General features: G+C 42.6%; 1 pseudogene; it reads right to left on the bottom strand.

The window, feature by feature from the left end:
- Positions 1 to 11,702: 11,702 nt before the first annotated feature.
- On the bottom strand, positions 11,703 to 18,564 carry LOC118908768 (G-patch domain and KOW motifs-containing protein-like; annotated as a pseudogene).
- Positions 18,565 to 19,156: the final 592 nt, after the last annotated feature.

Raw genomic sequence — 19,156 nt, forward strand, 5'->3', positions numbered from 1 at the left:
GAATTAAACCATGCCCTTTGGCTTCAGGGGCTCCCAGTTAGCTAGTTACACCAGCTGATTTCAGAGCCACGTGGTAAGTGGTATAATGGAGATGGCCACAAGGAATTGTAGAAGCAGAGAGGAAATCATGACTAACTCAGCCTGGGAATGGCTGAGATTTCACAGTCGAGGTGATGTGCATCAGGTTGTGCAGCATTATTAGGAGTTTCTCAGGATAACCCAGAGGGAAATAATAAATTCTCTGTTTTGGTAATCTACTAATTGCCAATGAAAAATAAAGTGGTTATATACTTGACCTCACTCTGAATTTAATTTTTAAAGAAAGTAATCATAAGCAAAAGCAATTTAAAATGTAGCATTATAGGGCACAGTATTGATAAATGAGAGGAAAACTGGTTCTTAAAGAGTGTACCACTCACTTACCGTGCCCTGAAATTAACTGAGAACTCATTTGTCAAGAGTGCACCTACCCTACAGAGAATTCTCCCAATTAACATCAAAAGTGATCATTCTTAATCTTTCATGCATTAAGAAAATCTTGTCGGCACCCAATGTTCTGTTCATAATCAATGGAGCCCTTTATGTATGTTATTTCAAATTTATCATCCTGCATATGACTAAAATGAATGAATTAATAAATGAATTTGCTGTAGGTCCAGAAGCCAGATTTATCTGTTGTCTCCTGATCCTCATGGGATTCCGTTTTGGTCTCTGAGACATTTCACTCTGCAGTTTCTCATAGTTTGGGATATTTATTGATAGTTACTGACAGCATGTGTTGGTACTCATAGACCAACAATGGCTGTATCAGAAAAGCGGTCTCTTCTGGGATTAGTTGTATTTGGAAAATGTCAGAAAGTCATTATCAGGCTGTGTTAAAAAGGGAATGCATGTGTTATATCAGTTCTAACGGTATTATACATATACATATATTATATATATATATATATATAATATATATATAACAAAGAATGAATCAAGATAAATTGAAGGATAATACTTAAACTTGGGGAGGTTGTGGTGAGAATGATACGTTCATAAACTTTGATTGAAGAGTAAAATAGTGCAGCTTTCCTGAAGGCCAATCGCATGATATGTAATCTGATCCCTAAAATGTTTATACTCTTTGACCCTTAATTCCACTTGCAAGAATCTACCTATGGAGATGTTTTAGAATTGTGGGCAGTGCTTGGTGTTAAAGGATGGGTGTCAGAGCATTAAGTAAACAGTAGACAATCCAGATGACATTATGCCATCAGCAAGATTTGTTATTTTCAAATAATTTTTGTTCACGTTGAAAATTGCCCACTACGTTCAGTGATATGAAAAAGAAGAAAGACAGTTGTATCAAGATTTTATCTTTCATACATGCATAAATGCACACACACACACACACACACACACACACACACACACACACACACCCCTACTTTTTTAAGTGGTTTCTTTCAGAAAATTAACGCTCTATATTTAAGTGATTTCAATTAGCATCTTTAAATTTCTTCAACGTTTTATAGATTTTTACAGTGAGGAAGTATGGGTTTCATAAGCAGAAAGAAATCACTCTTAAAAGTCAGACTAACAAGGATCATGCTGAAGAGGATGGTGGGATTATTTACTGGCCTTTTTCAGACCTACGCTGTCTACACTGGTAAGTTCCCCGACCTGCACACCGTGTGAGGTCTCAGTTCAGATTCTGACCAGGATGGGTGTTCTAGACTCTGAGCAAGTGTCCTCAGCACCGTTCTCTTCCCTCACCACCACACCTCCCATACTGCCTTCAGATTTCTTTAAGCAGCAGCTATTGTCTTATTCTTCTCTCTCTTGAAACGTGGTTTACCCACAGAGCAGACTCCCAAAGCCTCAGCTTGGCTCCAGCTCACTTCTTCAGTCTGATATCTCCCCATCTTCTTGCACTCCAGCAAAACAGAGTATCAAATACCCTGGGGTGCCTTCGCCTTATTCCCGGATGTCCAGCATCGACTTCATTTTAGCTTGTGGCAGTCCTACCCAGTTTTCAAAGCCCTGCTCAGATTCCCAGAGAGTTCATTCAGAATCCATCCCTTTTCCCATCATTTCCTCTTTGAACTTTGTTGATCTCTTTTATGAATTACACTTATCAAGATTTTACTTCATGAGGGTTACTTGTGTCTTTCTGTTCTTCCATCGAACACCTGATCTTGAAAACCCCAAATAATGTCAGCTTTGTTCTGATTCTCCAACATTAGCACGTGTCAAAATCATCGGAGGGTTTGTTAAGACAGATTTCTGGGCCCCACCGCATGTCTCTGATTCAGTGTATTTGGAGTGGGGCCTGAGAAGTTCCATTTCTAACACCTGCCCAATGGACACTGCTATGGCAGCTGGTATGGGGACCACACTTGGCAAACCCCTGCTTTTTTAAAAGGGGAGAAAATGGACCAACACAAATGAACATCCACCTTGCTGTAGTAGATAGAACACAGATGTTAAAAGCACAAGGTTTAGAATCAGAAATTTGGGTTTGCATGCCAGTTTGGCCACTTAACACTTAAACAAGTTCTTAAACCCTCTGAATCTTCATTTTCTCGCCAGACAAAAGCAGATAGTATTACCTCCTACACAGGGTTGTTCTTAGAGTTGATCTCATGATCTTATGAGATCGTGTTTGGAAAGCATCCGATACATGGTGGCTATTATTTTTACTAACCCATTTATTCTATGCAGTGACTTTATAAAGTAGACTTTGTTACCATTTTAGAGATGAAGAGACTGAGGCGCAGAATGTATTAATTGAAAGTGTGAGCCCTCCCGAAGGGGGACCCTGGGTTATATTGCACGGGTCACATGCCACGAAGCTGGCCTCACTCATTTGTGCTTCCGTTTAAAAGGTCAAAAAAAGTCTTGAGTGGTACAGTTCATCCAATCAGCTTGCATATCAGTCAACAGTACACACTTACCAAGAGCCTACTCTGTGCTCATCTTCCCTGAAGTCATCTACCTTATAAACGACAAGACTGAGATTCCAACTCATTTTGACACTTTCTGCTCTACCCTAACATGGCACAGTAGTCATAATGCACACTCAAAAAACAGTGTCTAATGTGGGATTTCCACATTTCTTTATGTGAAATCTCCATCGGTAACAGCCCATCTCCAACATCTTCCTGGACTTTTAACTTAAATATTTCCATTGTGATGGGCATGAATGTAATTTCCATTTCATTTTAAGAGGCTGTGAGACATAACAAATCAAGTAAGAAAAGTAATTATTAAAGAAAGAACCAGTATTAACAAAATTAAAGCCAAGTTGATATGCAAACTGTCATCTTACAGGGCTTTGTTACTTCATGGATTTAATAGTTTCAGGAACATTATAAAATATAGTTTAATTTTCTTTATTGTTGTTTTACTTGGGGAGGGTTGAGGTTTTTTTTATTAAAGATGTTTTCTGATAAACAACTTGATTTCAGCAGCACTTTTGAATTTGCTAGACATTAAAACAATAAAACCATTTTATAAACTGAAAACTCACATGTGTGAACACTAAATGCTAGGATTTGATTTCTTTGTTTCTATAGAAACAAAAGAAAATTGAGATTAAAATAAGCTAAAATGGGAGCAAGTTTTAGGAAACAGATAAAAAGAGATTTTTTTACTTGTTCCTTGTGTAATACGGTAAAATAAAAGTTTTATTTAAAACTAATTCTGGCTGAGGACATCTCTGCTTTTTTAGAAAAGGTTCAGGTGGATAATGGGGGGAGGGCCAGTTCACAGTGTGGTGAGTGGTAAGATTCCTATCAACAGAAAATCCAATCTCTGTTGTTTTCTTCCAATTAGAGAAATTGCCGGTGATGGTTTGGAGGAGATGGGTTGGGGGGAATAAAGAGGGTCTTAAACATAAAAACCCAAGCCAGTGCTCTGTACTATTTAGCCAGAGAGATAGTTTAGCATTTATTCCTCCCAACACCCCCAGTTTTGAGATGTAATTGACATACGGCATTGTATAAACTTAAGGTATACAGCATAATGACTTGACTTACATATATTAAGAAATGATTGCCATGAGTTTAGTTAATATCATCTCACATAGATACAAAAAAAAATTTTTTTTCCTTGTGATGAGAACTCTTAAAATTTACTCTCCATTTTAAAATACATCCTACAGCAGTGATAATTTAACAGACAGTCAGTGAGTCTTTGGAGAGCCGTAGACATATCCAACAGTAGAATAGGTCAAAGAAGCAACATTCTCTGCAACACAGGAGGGGGGGAAAAATGAGATAGTCAGGAGGGCAAGAGAATGCTAAGCCAGGGTAAAGGCAAGCTCCAGCCTTTCCCAAGGCATCCAAAGAGCTTTTAACAAAGCGGATGCCTAACAGTCATCTTTAACTTGTGTTGCTGCAAGGGAAGACTGAAATATTTAGCAAAATGTGACACATGCCAATACCTATGCAATTGGTGTTAGGGAAGTCAATGTAAAGAGGCTGGCTTTAAATATTGGGTTGTCAAAGTTCAAATGAAAAAAGTAATGTCTGTGGTAGAGGAAATGTCGTGGGGGGGTATAGGAAATGTGGGAGGGGGAGACCAACTCAGAGGTAAAAAGTCACCATGAGTGCCTAAGTCTTTAGGAATTTACAGAAATATTGAGAAGGGCAGTGTGACCCCAGCCAACAGTTAGGACATACTTTTTACCATTTAGATAATTATATATATATATTTTCCATTTAGGTAATTATATATAATTCAATATTATATTTACTATAATGCGGTTCCAATATGAAGCCCTTTGCCATTTGTGTCTAATACAGTAATATGTTCATGTATTACATGATTCTTATCTAGAAAAAAAGGATATCTCTTCAACTCTACCATAGACTTGCTATCATCATTTAATGAAATTGTCAATTGAAGAAAACTTGGAAGAGGGGTAAGTCTAAATTAACTACCTGAAACACGAGGGTTTTGTTAGGAAAGTAAGTGTCAGCAGTGAGGTATAGGAGTGAGAACAACACCCAACCTCAACTTAAACGACTTGGGTTTGGAATTGACGGATCTGGAGAATGAGGTAATGAAACTTCTCTCTGAATGTGTTTTCTCATAGAAGAAGGAATTTCTCTCCCATAGAATCACGGGCAAGATGAGCACAGAGGAGGCTCTCAGTAAATGGGGATTGTTCACTGACATGCAAGACAACTTGATAAAATTTATCACACAAGATTTTTTTTTTATTTGACCTCTTAAGGGAAGCACAGAAGACAAAGGAGGCCAGCTTCATGGGTACATGACCTGTGCTGTCACACAGGGCCCCACACACAGGACCACTCACTCTTGCTTTGATACGGTTCTGCTTTCACCTTAAGATTCTTAAGTTTTGAAAAAGGGGCCCCCCTTTTTTGTACTGCACTGGGTCCTGAAAATTATGCAACCAGCCCTGATGATGAGCATTACTTTGTAAGCTTCATCCTTTCTGACTCCTTTTCCTTGACTACCACCCTTCTTCGCTCCCTCTGCACGGACACAGGTGGACATTTTGCTCAGTGTGATTGGATACTCTGGCTGTGATTGATTGGTTCAGAGGAGGACACCTGATTCCTGATGAGCCAATTGGAGCCCTTCGCCTGGGCAAAATTGATTGGACCAAGTTGACACGAACCAAACTTGAGCCAAAATCTAGGAATTTAGAAACGTGGACTGAACAACTGAGGCACACTGCTATTTTTGGCAATATTTTCCCCCATTTTGACTAAGAATAAGAGAAAACTGGTTTTAAAAGAGAATAGACTCTTTCATTTAAGTATAAAGACTGAGGCCCTTTTGTCTTTCTGTAGTTGGATCCTGTTATTACCAAAAAGTCCTAACTATTATAGGTATGAAGAGAAATTCTTTCGCATTACGTCCATTTTGTCAATTCAATTTGAGGGGAGTTCTTATTTGAGAGAATAGTCCATTGCCGTGCCAGCTATGATCTTTTCTCTGAAATGACTTTTCTTCCTGAGGTGTTACAATCTTGCTGTCTCTGCAAATCTGCAGATGGAAAATGTCCAGTGGCGTAGCATGTATGAGGTGAGGCATGTTATGTTTTCGTGCTTTTATTTATATGGGTTCTTCTTTGTTCTACATACATAGCTTGCATAGCCTGAATATGACAGGACAATCGAACGTTTTTGCAGCCAATGAACCCTCAACTCAATTCACCTTTAATCTGAAACTTTGTTCACCAAAAACAACATACGGGGTTTGGCAGAGAAGGGATGGAAAAGCCAAATCTACCTTGGAGCAGTAACAATGGGTAATTTTAGAAAAGCACTGTGCTCTCAGTAATAATGTCTGTACTAGCACATAATACCACTCAGACTTTTCTTTTAGATAATATGGTCCAGTGGGAAACGTTTTGGATCTCAACAATACTATTCTTTAGCTTTATGATGTTCATTCCAACTTTCTGGACCTCAGTTGGAGGATTTGCATAATGGAAGTCATAATTTTCTCTAGCAAACCTACAAGAGAAAGTATCAGAATCTATAAGTAGCATGTTGCAGAAAAAGACAAGGCTATGAATAAAAGTGGAAATGAACCCTAACCAACTCACCTACCATACTCCCAGAGTAGTCCAACGGAAGAATTTGAATGATTTATTTTCTGCTTCCCTGTCATAGAGGCATAGTTACATTTGACGTATTTTCCCGTTCTTCCCAGTATTAACCAACCTTACATATATAACTTAAAATAGAGTTTTCCTAGAAATGTATTATGAAAAATACTGAGAAAATAACAGCATTTATCTAATGGGCACTGTACTGATGGGAAGTGAGGCTTCTGTGAGGGGATAAATGAATCAAATCAGGAAGATAAACCAGGCAGAAGCAAAAGCACCAAGAAGGAAACGTGTCTAACCGGATGTAGGATGTCAATTGGAATGTGTTTGGCCGCCAACAGAAATGCTAATTCAACTGGCTTAAATGATCAGGATGTTTACTGTTTAACATTCATAAAGAGTCTAGAGATGGGATAGTACCTCTGAGTTTGGCTTATTCAGCAGTTCAATTGCATCATCCAGAATCAAAGACTCCTTTTTCTGCTCTGTCATTAGTGTATCGGTGTGGTGGCCTTGTCCCCCACCAACCCCATGTGCTACAGCTGCTGTGGCTCCAGGCGTTAACATTTCACGTGGTAACACTGAGCAGGACAAGGGCAGTGAGAGCAAAGACCTTTCCTAGAAGGCCTTGACTTTCCTTGCTTTCGTGTCATTTGGGGCCAGAATTTCATCACTGCCTATTCCAAAGACAAGCCCTGCCAAGGGAGTATAATTCCCATGAGGGATTCGGCTCCACCGCTGTGGGACCCAGACTCCCTTGAAGTATGTAGGTACCACTCTCTGAAGAAAACTGGGATTTTGTAGGCAAAGAGAAGAGGAGATGATTGCAGACAGGAAATACAGGTAACCCATGATGGTACCAAGATTTGATAAAAAGAAATCCACGTTTTACAAAAAACTTTAAAATGTTCCAATACTATGGAATATATACTTGTCCTAATTCGAGAAGCCAGAATTATTGCAAAATAAATGGCCTTAGAATTATCTTTTTCTACATCTATGTGACATGGAAGAAATCAAATTAACACTGCCAGCTTTTAACAAGGGGAAACAGAAATTCTAAATCGTGAAATACCTCTTTGAAGCCACTTAATCTCCTGGATTTTATGGAATTGCACTTGATTCAGCTGTAGGGTCTGCTATGGTATCTTTTTTCTTTTTTTTGGCTTTATTGAATCCACTGCATGGTATGACCCATTTGTTCTGGCCCCCATTAATCTGATGGGTTTTATAATCCATATTTCATATCCAAATTAACATTTTTCCTCATGTAATAAACTTACCTTAAAATTGTATTAAAATTTTTTTGAAACTTCAAAACATTTGTATTTACTTGTCTAAGGAGTAATTTGAGATCTCATTCAAATAGAAATACTCTGTTTATGGGAGATTCATCTTAAAATAGATTTGGTAATGCCTCAAGGGAACTGTGAACTTCTACTTGATATGAATAGTACTTGGTTCCTTTTAGTTTCATCACCTCCACTTCCTTGGCTCACACTCAGATCATTTCTTACTTGGACAATTCTAGAAGCTTCCTAACTGGGCATTCCACCCATCATGTTGCTCATCTAAGCAACTTTCTAAGCACAAATGTGATAGTCTGCCTTTGTTTGAACCTTCACTGATCCCTTGTTACTTACAAGATCAAGTCTGTGATCCTGGGTCTGACGTCCCTTCCTTCCTCTACAGCCTCAAAAGTTTCTGACTCAATGGAACTTCAAAAGTACTTCAAAGCTTGTACTCACTGCAGACTCCAGACATAGGGATTGGTGTGTGGCTCCCCAAACACCCCATGTTCTTTTGTGTTTCTATACATTTGTGCATTCTGATAGTGCTATCCAGGTTGTATACACATTTGGATATAAGATCCTTTTTATTCCTAAAACTGCAAATTCTCTCTTCCTTGGTAAAACTTTCTGCACCATTTTTCGTCCAACCCCAGCTCCACGTAGCCTGTAGTTTATGCTCTTGTAACATTGTTTTTGTGTTTCTAGTGCAGAATTTGGACTTGTACTTCACAAGTACATTTTTTTTCATCATGAACCAAGTGGGATCTTCCCCCGGGATGCAAGGATGGCACAACATTCGTAAATCAATCAACATGACACACCACACTACCGAAAAGGAGGACAAAAGCCACATCATCCCAACAGATCCCACAAAAGTGCCCAAAAAATTCAACATCCACTCATGAAAAAAAACCCCAACAAATTGGGCACAAAGTGCATGCACCTCAGCATAGCAAAGGCCACACAAGACAAACCCACAACCAACATCACACTCAAGGGTGAAAAGCTGAAAGACCCCCAAGATCAGGAACAAGGGAAGAACGTCCACCCTCACCCCTTCCACCCAACACAGCACTGTCCTAGCCACAGCAACCAGACCAGACAGAGAGACAAAAGGCATCCAGACTGGCAAGGAACCATCATTACTTGCAGATGACATGATACTACATGTAGAAAACCCTAAGGACTCCACCAAAAAATTATTAGAATAACTGGATTCAACAAAATTGCAGGATAAAAATTAATACACAGAACTCTGTTGCATTCCTGTATACCAACAAAGAACCAGCAGAAAGAGAAATTAGGAAAACAATTCCATGTACAATTGCATCAAAAAGATTAAAATACCTAAGAACATACCTACCCAGGGAGTGAAAGACCTATATTCTGAAAACTAAGAGACACTGATGAGAGAAATTAAAGACACAAATAAATGGAAATCTATCCCACACTCGTGGACAGGAAGAATCAATATTGTCAAAATGGCTATTCTGCCCAAAGCAAATGCAAAGATTCAATGCAAACCCTATCAAAACACCAACAGCATTTCTCAATGAACTAAAGCAAATAATCCTAAAATTCATATGGAACCACACAAGACTCTGAAGAGCCAAAGCAACCCCAAGAAAGAAGAACCAAGCTGGGGGTATCATGCTCCCTGACTTCAAGCTATACTACAAACCCACAGTAATCAAAACAGTCTGGCAGTGGCACAAGAACTGGCCCACAGATCAATGGAACAGAATAGAGAGCCCAGATATAAACCCATGCATGTATGGTCAATTAATATATGATAAAGGAGCCATGACTGTGCAACGGAGAAAAGACAGCCTCTTCAATAACTGGTATTGGGAAAACTGGACTGCTACATGCAAGAGAATGAATCTGGATTTCTGTCTATGTACACAAAGTAAACTCAAAATGGATCAAAGACCTAAACGTAAGACATGAAACCATAAAACTCTGACAAGAAAACATAGGCAAAAATCTACTGAACATAAACATGAGCAATTTTTTTTTGGACACATCTCCTAGAGCAAGGGAAACAAAATAAAAAATGAACAAGTGGGACCACATCAAACTAAAAGAGCCTCTATACAGAGAAAGACACCATCAGCAGAGGCAGGCAATCATTAAAAGGCAACCTACAGTATGAGAATATAGATTTATCTGATAAGGGGTTAACACCCAAAATATATATAAAGAACTCATATGCCTCAATACAAGAAAAACAAATAACCTCATTAAAAAATGAGAGGAGGACCTGAATAGACATTTTTCCAAAGAAGAAATACAGATGGCCAGCAGGCACATGAAAAGATCCTCCACACCGCCAGTCATCAGGGAAATGCAAATCAAAATCACAGTGAGACACCACCCCACACCAGTCAGAATGGCCACCATCCAAAAGACAAGAAACAACAAGTGTCAGTGAGGATGTGGAGAAAAGGGAACCCTCCCACGCTGTTGGCAGGAATGTGAATTGGTGCAGGCATTGTGGAAAGCAGTATGGAGGTTCCTCAAAAAACCAAAAATAGGAATACCATTCGACCCTGCAATTCCACCTCTAGGAATTTACCCAAAGAAAACAAAATCCCCGACTCGAAAAGACATATGTATTCCTATGTTTATCGCCACATCATTTACAATAGTGAAGACATGGAAGCAACCAAAGTGTCCATCCATAGATGAATGGATAAAGAGGTGGCACACATACACAATGGACTCTCTCAACCATAGAAAAGAAAGAAATCCTGCCATTCATGACAACATGGATGGACCTAGAGGGCACTATGCTCACTGACATAAGCCAGGCAGAGAAAGACAAACACTATATGATTTCTCTTATTTGTGGAATCTAAAGCAAAACAAAACAAAATGAACAAATTAGCAGTAGGCTCATAGACACTGAAAGTGACTGGTGGTTACCATGGGGGAGGCATTGGGGTGGGGAGGGTGAGGGAGAAAATGAAGCACAAAAATTCCCAATCATAAAATAAGCTGGTCACGGGGACGGTAGTACAGCGTGGAGAATATAATCAATGATTCTGTAACATCTTTCTATGTTGACAAATAGTAACTGCACAGTTGGGTTGAAGATTTAATAACGTGGGTAAACTGTTGAACCACTGTGTTGTACACTTGAAATGCATATGAGATTGTATATCAAATGTACTTAAAAAAAATTCAACTCAGCGTGGAATTCTGGAGGCAGTGTGTACATGTACAATTACGATTCGGGAACTGGAGCAACTGGGGGTGGAGACTTGTTCCCTGTTGTCCTCCTTAATCCTGCTGGCCAATCTTGAGAACATTTGAGTTCTGGAATTATTAGGGATGATAAAATAAGCAAATTAGCTGGCACAAGTGTACTTCATGTTGGGATTACTATATTTGAAGGATTTTAATCATCCCTTACCTTCCTGGGCACATGGCCATTGGTCTGGCCAATTCATTGTTGTATTTTTGTAAACCTGCTCATTTGGGCTCTAAACAGCAGTTGCCTTCTGTCTGATGGGACGGTAGCTTACCTTTATTATCTTGCTCTCAGAAAGTGTTAAATTCTCCAACACTGTGCCATGTTCTGACAGGAGTTTATATGAGTGGCCTAGCTCTAACTCAAATACCACTTGCTTCACCAGTGACTTAGTGATTGAGGATGATTTTAAAACAATTGTGCCTAAAACTCTAACTTCCCTCGCTGATTTAATGTCAGGCCATTAAACAGCAAAAAGTTCGAGGAGTTTTGGACAATAACCTTGTTGAGGATTACCTAGGTAACCAGAGAAATTCTACCTGAGACAGGCAAAATTTTGTACCTTAGGGACCAAATTAACTGGCTCCTCTGGAAAGTAGTGTTAACACATCTCATGTGTGGGTTGAAGCCTCCCTTCCTTTCGATTCCCATCACTGGCTGAAGATATCCTCTGGGCATCTGCTCCGGACCAAGGCTAAAAGCAGAGCTACTCACAGCTCAGCACACCATTTACAGAATCTTCATTTTCCTAAGTATTTGGTATGGTTTTTATTATCCTAACTTCTGAAACATACTGGGTTTGTTTCTAGCCTCCTTTCTAGTCCGTTCATCTTGTTACCTGGCCATGTCCCAGGGCTAGAATAGCCACCTCCCCGCCCTTCGGAAGGTAGGCTCTTCACAGAAAGGGCCCACGGGTTAGTCTTCGTCTGGGTCACCGGGGCCCATGTACTGGCAGACAACATCATAGTGAAGCTCTACCAGCCGATTCTCTTGCTGCAGGTGCACCAGGGCCCGGCTCCGCTCTCTGTCCTGGGCCAGCAGACGGCCCACCCTTCCAGCCTGTGGCCCCAGCACCGCCATCACCCGGTTGCCCTCGACCTTGGGCACCAGGGTCTCCAGCATGTCTTCCCTCAGGCCTTCCAGGATCGTGCCTTCATCGGTCCGACACACACAGGTATCTGGGCTGGGGACATCTTCAATCGTCATCTTGGTGTTGTAATACTGGCCTCCCTTGTGCCACTTGTCCACAAACCTCACGCGCAGGTCCCTCTGCAGCTGGTGCTGACTCCTGGGCGCTGCTGTCTCACTCCTGGGTGCAACACCATCCTGTCGGTCCAGAAAGTGTCGCCGCCTCCTCTCTGAGCTCTCCAGCCAGACGTGGGGGTCCTGATCCCGGGGAGCCTTCCGTGACAAAGCTGTTCCGCTCTGCTGCCCTGGGGAAGTTATGCTCACCTGGCCGGGATCCAAGGAGCTCTTGTCAAACTCCTGCTTGCAGACAGGCTGCAGGCAGTACTGACAGTCACCGCTCGTTGTCAGGATCAAGGCCTTCCACCAGCCCGTAGAGGCCTCGGTGGGGGCCAGAGAGCACCAGCACAGCGTCTCCCGGGCCCAGGCCTTGAGGGTGGTCCTCCTGGTCCTTCCCTTGCTCCTCCTCTGGCCTGGATGGGCGGTGGGGGCTGCTGGCACCCAGTCCTAACCCTTTGGGCCTCAGGGAGCTGACACGGGGCTTCACCACCTGATTGAAGGTGCGGCCGATGCCCTCGCCAGGTTTCCAGCCCCGCAGCATGGCCAGCCCGTAGGCCTCCACAGGGACGGGCCTCGCCGGGCACTGCCCCGGCCCTGGGAGCGCGGTCTGCTCCTTCCTGGTTGGGGGAGCGTCCTTGCTGGGTCAGGCGGATAGCGAGGGTGCCACCTGCTTTCTCCTTCTCCTCCAGAGACATCTTGGATTCCTCGACAAGCTCCTGCGCAGCCTAGGCCAGCACCCCACCCACCCAGGCCTTAGTGTCTGCGGGGGACCCAGGGGCCTGGGTCGGTGGCGGCCTGCGGGGGCCCCTCTGGCTCAAAGGGATGACGGGTTCCTTTGGGGCTTCTGAAGGCGTCACGCTCCGCAGCTCCCTTCCTCCCACCGTCTTCAAGGAAGCCTTGTCCTCCGGGGCCGCACATGCACCCCCCGCCCGGGCAGCTGCCCGTCCCCGTCCCCGGGCGGAAGAGCGACAGAAGCCGGATGAAATCCGGGCTGTGCTGCCTCCCGCTGGCTGCAAAGGATCCTCATCGGCGTCTTGCAGCTCTTACATCAAACACACATTTAACGTACATTCTAATCCCCGCCTAACGATTGGACCTAAAGACACGAGAGAACGTGCCAGGGGGCCCCCAACAGGAAATGCAAAGATAAGAAGAGGTAGTTTTGTTTTTTTTTTCTGCAACATTTTAGACATTGGGTAAGTAAGCCAATCAAGACAAATTTAGATTCAAGTCAGGCATTGAGCAACTTCTGGGTGTTTTCACTCATATAATTTCAAAATAACAAATCTATTAAAAGTTATGTAGGCTTATGGAGGTTATATGAGTTTTAAAACAAAATTGATAAATCTTTGTAGGTAAGTGGTGATCCTTAAAAATGTTCCACCATCCTCCTCCATTCATTGAATGCTGGATAGTTATGTGAAAGGCAGAAAGTTTTGAAGATCCAGGTAAATAAACAGATTTTTTTTGTCTTTTTTTGGTTTTCCTAACATGCTTCAAATGAGCACAATTTTAAACAAATGCATGATACAACATATTTATCATAGTTTAGGGATAATTTTAGATACCTTTTCAAAGGGTATTTCCAACCCTTACGTAATTAAAATATAGGGTGACATCTTCCCCTTTTTTCTGAGCTTGCTGGGGGCAAACCCATTAATCTTTGGCATCTTCCTAACATGTAAGAGAAGGCTTCACACTCATAATATGAACTTAATAAATATTTGGTAATTGAATAAATGACGTTTAATGTTACTTTTATTATAATATCTAGGCATTACCAAGTATTTTAAACAATGCTCAGGCTTACCCTACAACTAACTGGATTTTTCTCTGGTCAATTTTTTAAAAAGGACACCATAAGGAGCTCTCCTTGATTAAAAGGAAGCCCTCTCAAAGGTATGTGTGCAACAGTCTATTTCCAAGTCCAAGAAGTAACAAACTGACAACTTCAAATATTTTGTTCCTGCCCATTTGTCTGACCTTGCTTTGACTGTCAGTAGTAGGAAGTTCAAGTTCTGCTGTATTACATTTAAAAAAACATCAAACAACTCTTCCTTAAAGAAGCCACTTTTCAGTATGTCAGTTGATAAGCCAAAGGCCTCACCTCTCCCCTGTTGCTGACTTTTGGTCATTTCACAGTTCTTTGGCATCTTCCTTGTGGTGCAGGCCGATCCACTGATTCTCCTCCTATTTGACAACAGCCCGCCCTGGCAACCTACGTCTTAAGACGGCGTATGGCAAACAGGAATGTGGCTGAGGAAACCGTTTGCTTTGGGGTCAGGCTGGGATAGATGTGTCCTGGGCTCCTATTCTTAAGTATCAGTGTGTGTATGAGAAACCAAGGAGCATGTTAAGTCTGTGCAGGGTCCTGGGAATCTGCATCCAAAAAAGTGAGTGCCATGGTGCTGCTGATGTGGGTGGTCCCTGGATCCCACCTAAACACCCCACAAACTGGGATGCTGGGTTTGAATCCATGCTCTCTTACTTACCTGTATGTGCTCCCAGGAAAGCTACTGAAGCTCCTTTTGCTCTAGTTTTCTCACATACTAAGTAGTGATAATAACAATTACTCCATCTCAGGATTTTGAAAGGGTTAAATGTGCTAATACATGTAAAGTAATAACTTGGAACAATGTCTACCACACCATAAATATCATGTATGTGTTCATATTAACTCCATTGCTTTTAGATCTTCAAAATCAATCTCCTTTCCCTCTGTCCTGAGGTTACACTGCGTTTTTTTCTGACTGTTGCTTACAGAACAGAATGCTCATATATGTTTGGGAGTGTGGGTATATTTAAAGACAGTGATGACTTTTGCTCTCTTGTGGAAATCCTTTCCATTACAAGAGGCAGAAGACTGCATTATGAATTTATAAATTCACATAAAGACAGGGAGATCGATCCCAAAGTACATATTATCAGAATCAGGCTCCAGATGGAGAATTTATGTGATTTGGTGTAAGTTTAAATTTAGAGTTGTTTTACTCCAAAGCTTAAGAGAAGGGGAAGGAAAATGTTTGGCCTTGGCTAGTTAGGTGAATGTACAGAGCCTTCTCTATTTCCCAGACTTTAGTGTGGGTGATTATTGGATTAGTTGCAGAATTTGTCTATCTCAATGAGGTTCAGACTTCTCTCCTTAATTTTTCTCTTTTAATGTTTCTTTTTAAAAGGCTTTATTATGAGATGACTCTATTTTTTAATAGGATAAAAAGAAGAAAAGGTTGGGAGATGATCTGAGTGTTATGGGAAACACAGTTTGTACAAAGGAGCAGGGGGTACGTGGGGGCCTGGGGGTTTCAAGGGGACAACCCCTCACTCCCTGTTTCTTTACTGTTGCTGACCATCACCCTAAAATGAAGCAGCCCTTCTCTTTTCTTTTTTAACCAAATTAGAAAAAGACGCATTGAAGTTCCATAATCAATATCAAAGTGGCTAGAGTGGATAAACAACTCTAAGTTTAATGAGAAACTTCTACACTGAAGACTCTAATTAATCTTATTTGTCATTTCATTTCTCTGTGGCTTAAGACTTTTGCCCAAGAAACACATGCAAGGTTTAACAAATAACATGCTGAATGAATAGCTACACATGATCTTTTTGGTGAAATAGAGGAAATAGGGTCAAGGCCTGATGGTTCTAAATTAACTCATTTATAAACATGATTCTTCATTTGGTTACGAATTTCCTTACCTCCAGTGGTGTGTCGGTAAATGCTTAACAGCTGGGTCTTTGGAAATAATACTCTTTTTGTGGTATTGGCTGTTTCTTGTAATACTCCCACTGTAGCCAGTTTTGAGCTACCATGTGGCCTGCCTAAATGTGGAGCCGAGGAGAGGTGCACAGGGGCTCCTGGAAGCCTGTTCAAGCCATCTCCTCCGCACCTCTGCAGACGTTCTGGAAGAGATTAGGGAGGGGCCGACAAAAGGGATTGTCCTGAGAACTGGCCAATCGAAACAACTCTGTGGCCTGCTAAGGGAAAGGTGAGGAGCAACTGGGAACAACATGCACGTCTGCTTAGCTTTGGATGACCCACTGAATATTCACTGTCACACTAGTTAAAAGAAACAAACAAACCTCAATTTGTCATGTTTCAGACATTTGTACAGTGTCCACCTGGATATGTCAAAGAAGACACTCAAAAACTGACTTCTAAGGTACATTCTTCTTTTCCCTTTCTTCTCTAAATTTTTCAGATCATTATCTCACTTGATTTAAGCTTATTTCAGAAGATTAAGCCTAAAGTCCAAATTCTTGGGGTTTCTGATGTTGTGGAGGAAATCATTCTATATTGATTTTCCCCGATGCCCTGTCACCCCAGCTGCTGTGTGAGGATGAGGTGATGTAAAGCCTGCCTCCGAGGTGTGCAGTGGAATCCCGAACACACGACCAAGCCACACTCAGGATATGTGCATACACAGATCTAGCTTGCAGAAATGTAGAGGCACTACCTGTGTGAAGTGTTGAGGGCAATGTTTGGACCACTGAGAGTCTAATGAAAGGGGCCAGAGGGAAGGCTCTGTGGACAGGGAAGGCTGCCCTGAGCAAGTGATGTTTGCACTGAGATTGGAAGAGTGACCAGGGGCCACACACCTCAAGAGTCAGGGAAGAGGTGGGGCAGCAGGTTGGGCACAGGGGACCGCTCATGCCGAGCCCCATGACTGGAGAGAACATGGTGCATTTAAGCCAGAAGGAAGGTGGGCTGGAGCCCAGGAGCTTGGGAGAGTGGATATGCAGGGAGGCAGTGCCTGGGGGCTGGGATTCTGTGCTTGGAGCCTTGGATGGGGAGTGGGAGCAGTAGGATGAATAGTGGATGAAGCTTCATCCCCAGGGAAGAGATATGTGTTGGGTGTTTTTGTGAGGGGCTTCCTGAAATTTGGGGTGCAAGCTGTGCTGCTTTGGAGCTCCAGTGACTTGGTACCAAGAAGTGAGACTCTCCTCATTTCTGGGCAGCCTACAGAGTGACGGAGAGTCGCACGCTCATGACAAAGGAAGTGACGCAGCACAAGCATTTGACAAGTGTGGGAACCCTGAAAGGGGAACCGCAAGAGGAGGAGCCCCTCTTCCTGAGGGCAGGGGTGTTAGACAAAATGTGGGGTGGGGAGTGGCTTTTAGACAGCTCGGTTTTAGTGGTGAGGTTTGTGTCCTTGACAAAGAGGCAGTGAGAGCTTCCATCCAGCCCTCTCCCCAAGTCTCCCCTCCTGCCACACGGTGACAAACTGCCCAGAGCCCATGTCTCCTGGACACACTCACTTGGGCTTTGAGGCCCCGCCCAGGAATAACTTGGGGAGGATAAGAGTTGGGGGAGGGGAAGCAGGGAGAAATTCCTGAGGCTCCATGTCAGCCAAGAGGGGTTTTGAACTTGAAAAACTTCAAGTGAATATTACTTCACTTGTGCTTAGAGATTGGTGGTACAGGAACTAATTATGTAAGTACACACCCACACAAACACAAAGACACACATGTGCGTATGCACATATACACGTATTTAAGTGGTGATATTTCTTAGATTTATCCATGTCTTTCTTTTTCCCTCTTAATACATGATGTCCCACTTACTTCCGCACAACCACCACTGCCTGTCTTGTCCAAGGTACTCACTTGCCTCGGGGAAGATCAGGATGATTCTAGTGGGACTGCAAAAAGGAAGGGGGACACGATATTCACCTTTGAACAGCAGACATAGGGTTTTGTTGCATCTGCAGCCAGTTGGCCTCTGTGTGGAGAAAAGTCGGAACTCCTCTCAATGCTTGCTAACCTATTTGGAGTCGAGCTTGGAAGATGAGACCATCTATTTCTCCCTGAGGAAGATCCCCCACTTCTGTCAAAAAGGCTGATATATGAGGCTTAGCATTCCTCAAGAAAGGAAGCCTTTGCAAGTGAGGAAGAGGAAATTTCCCCTTTTGACTCAGGTAGAGTGTGGGCGGGTGAGGGCAGAAGGAAGAGCTGTAACACGAATGGACTTGATTCTGCGAGACAGGAAATCGCAACAGTGTTTGAAACAAGATAGAAATGTATTTCTCCCTTGTGTGGTCGCCTGGGGAAGGGCAGTTCAAGGACGGGATGACGCTCCTCGATATAAGGGACTCAAGCTCCACCTTTCTCTTTGATCTACCACGATCTCCATCCAAGGCTGCCTTGGAATCCGTGGTCCAAGAGAACTGCTCTAGCTCCATGCGCCTCATTTGCATCCCGGCCAGTAAAGACAAGAGAGATAAAGAAGACCGCACTCCCTAACTGTAAGGAGACTTCCCCCTAAATTTGACTGCTTCCCCTGTATCCCACTAAACATATCAGCTTGGTTATTTGATCACCTAGAAGGTGGGACCTGTCATTGTTATTCTGGGAAGTCATGCGCAGAGCTAAAATTCTGGTGAACTGATGTTGGAGAAAGAGTAGCATGAACAGATCTGGATGTGCGTTAGAAACGACCAGTTATGCTTAGGGGAGTGGAGGCAGGTCTTCCGCGCTTCCACGGACGTCCATGGCATAGTCTGGGAGAACAACTACCCCTTATAAAGGTCCAGTTGGTGCTGGGGCCAGATGGTAGCATCGGGTTTGATAGATGTAGCTCAGACTCCACTACTTTCCACGTGCAGCCTGAGATCTGTCGGGTCTCAGATTTGCCTACAATCCTCTATGAGAGATGTGGATGTGTTGGGTGGGGCTGTGAGCTAGCAGAGGTCTGGAGCTAGGCTGAAGAAGGCAGTGCGCATGGACCCTTTGTGACTACAGGCCTGGCGTATGAACAGGTGAGAAAGGCATGGGACCAGACCTGCCAGT

Source organism: Manis pentadactyla, chromosome 18, assembly GCF_030020395.1.
Source record: "Manis pentadactyla isolate mManPen7 chromosome 18, mManPen7.hap1, whole genome shotgun sequence".
Classification (NCBI taxonomy): Eukaryota; Metazoa; Chordata; class Mammalia; order Pholidota; family Manidae; genus Manis; species Manis pentadactyla.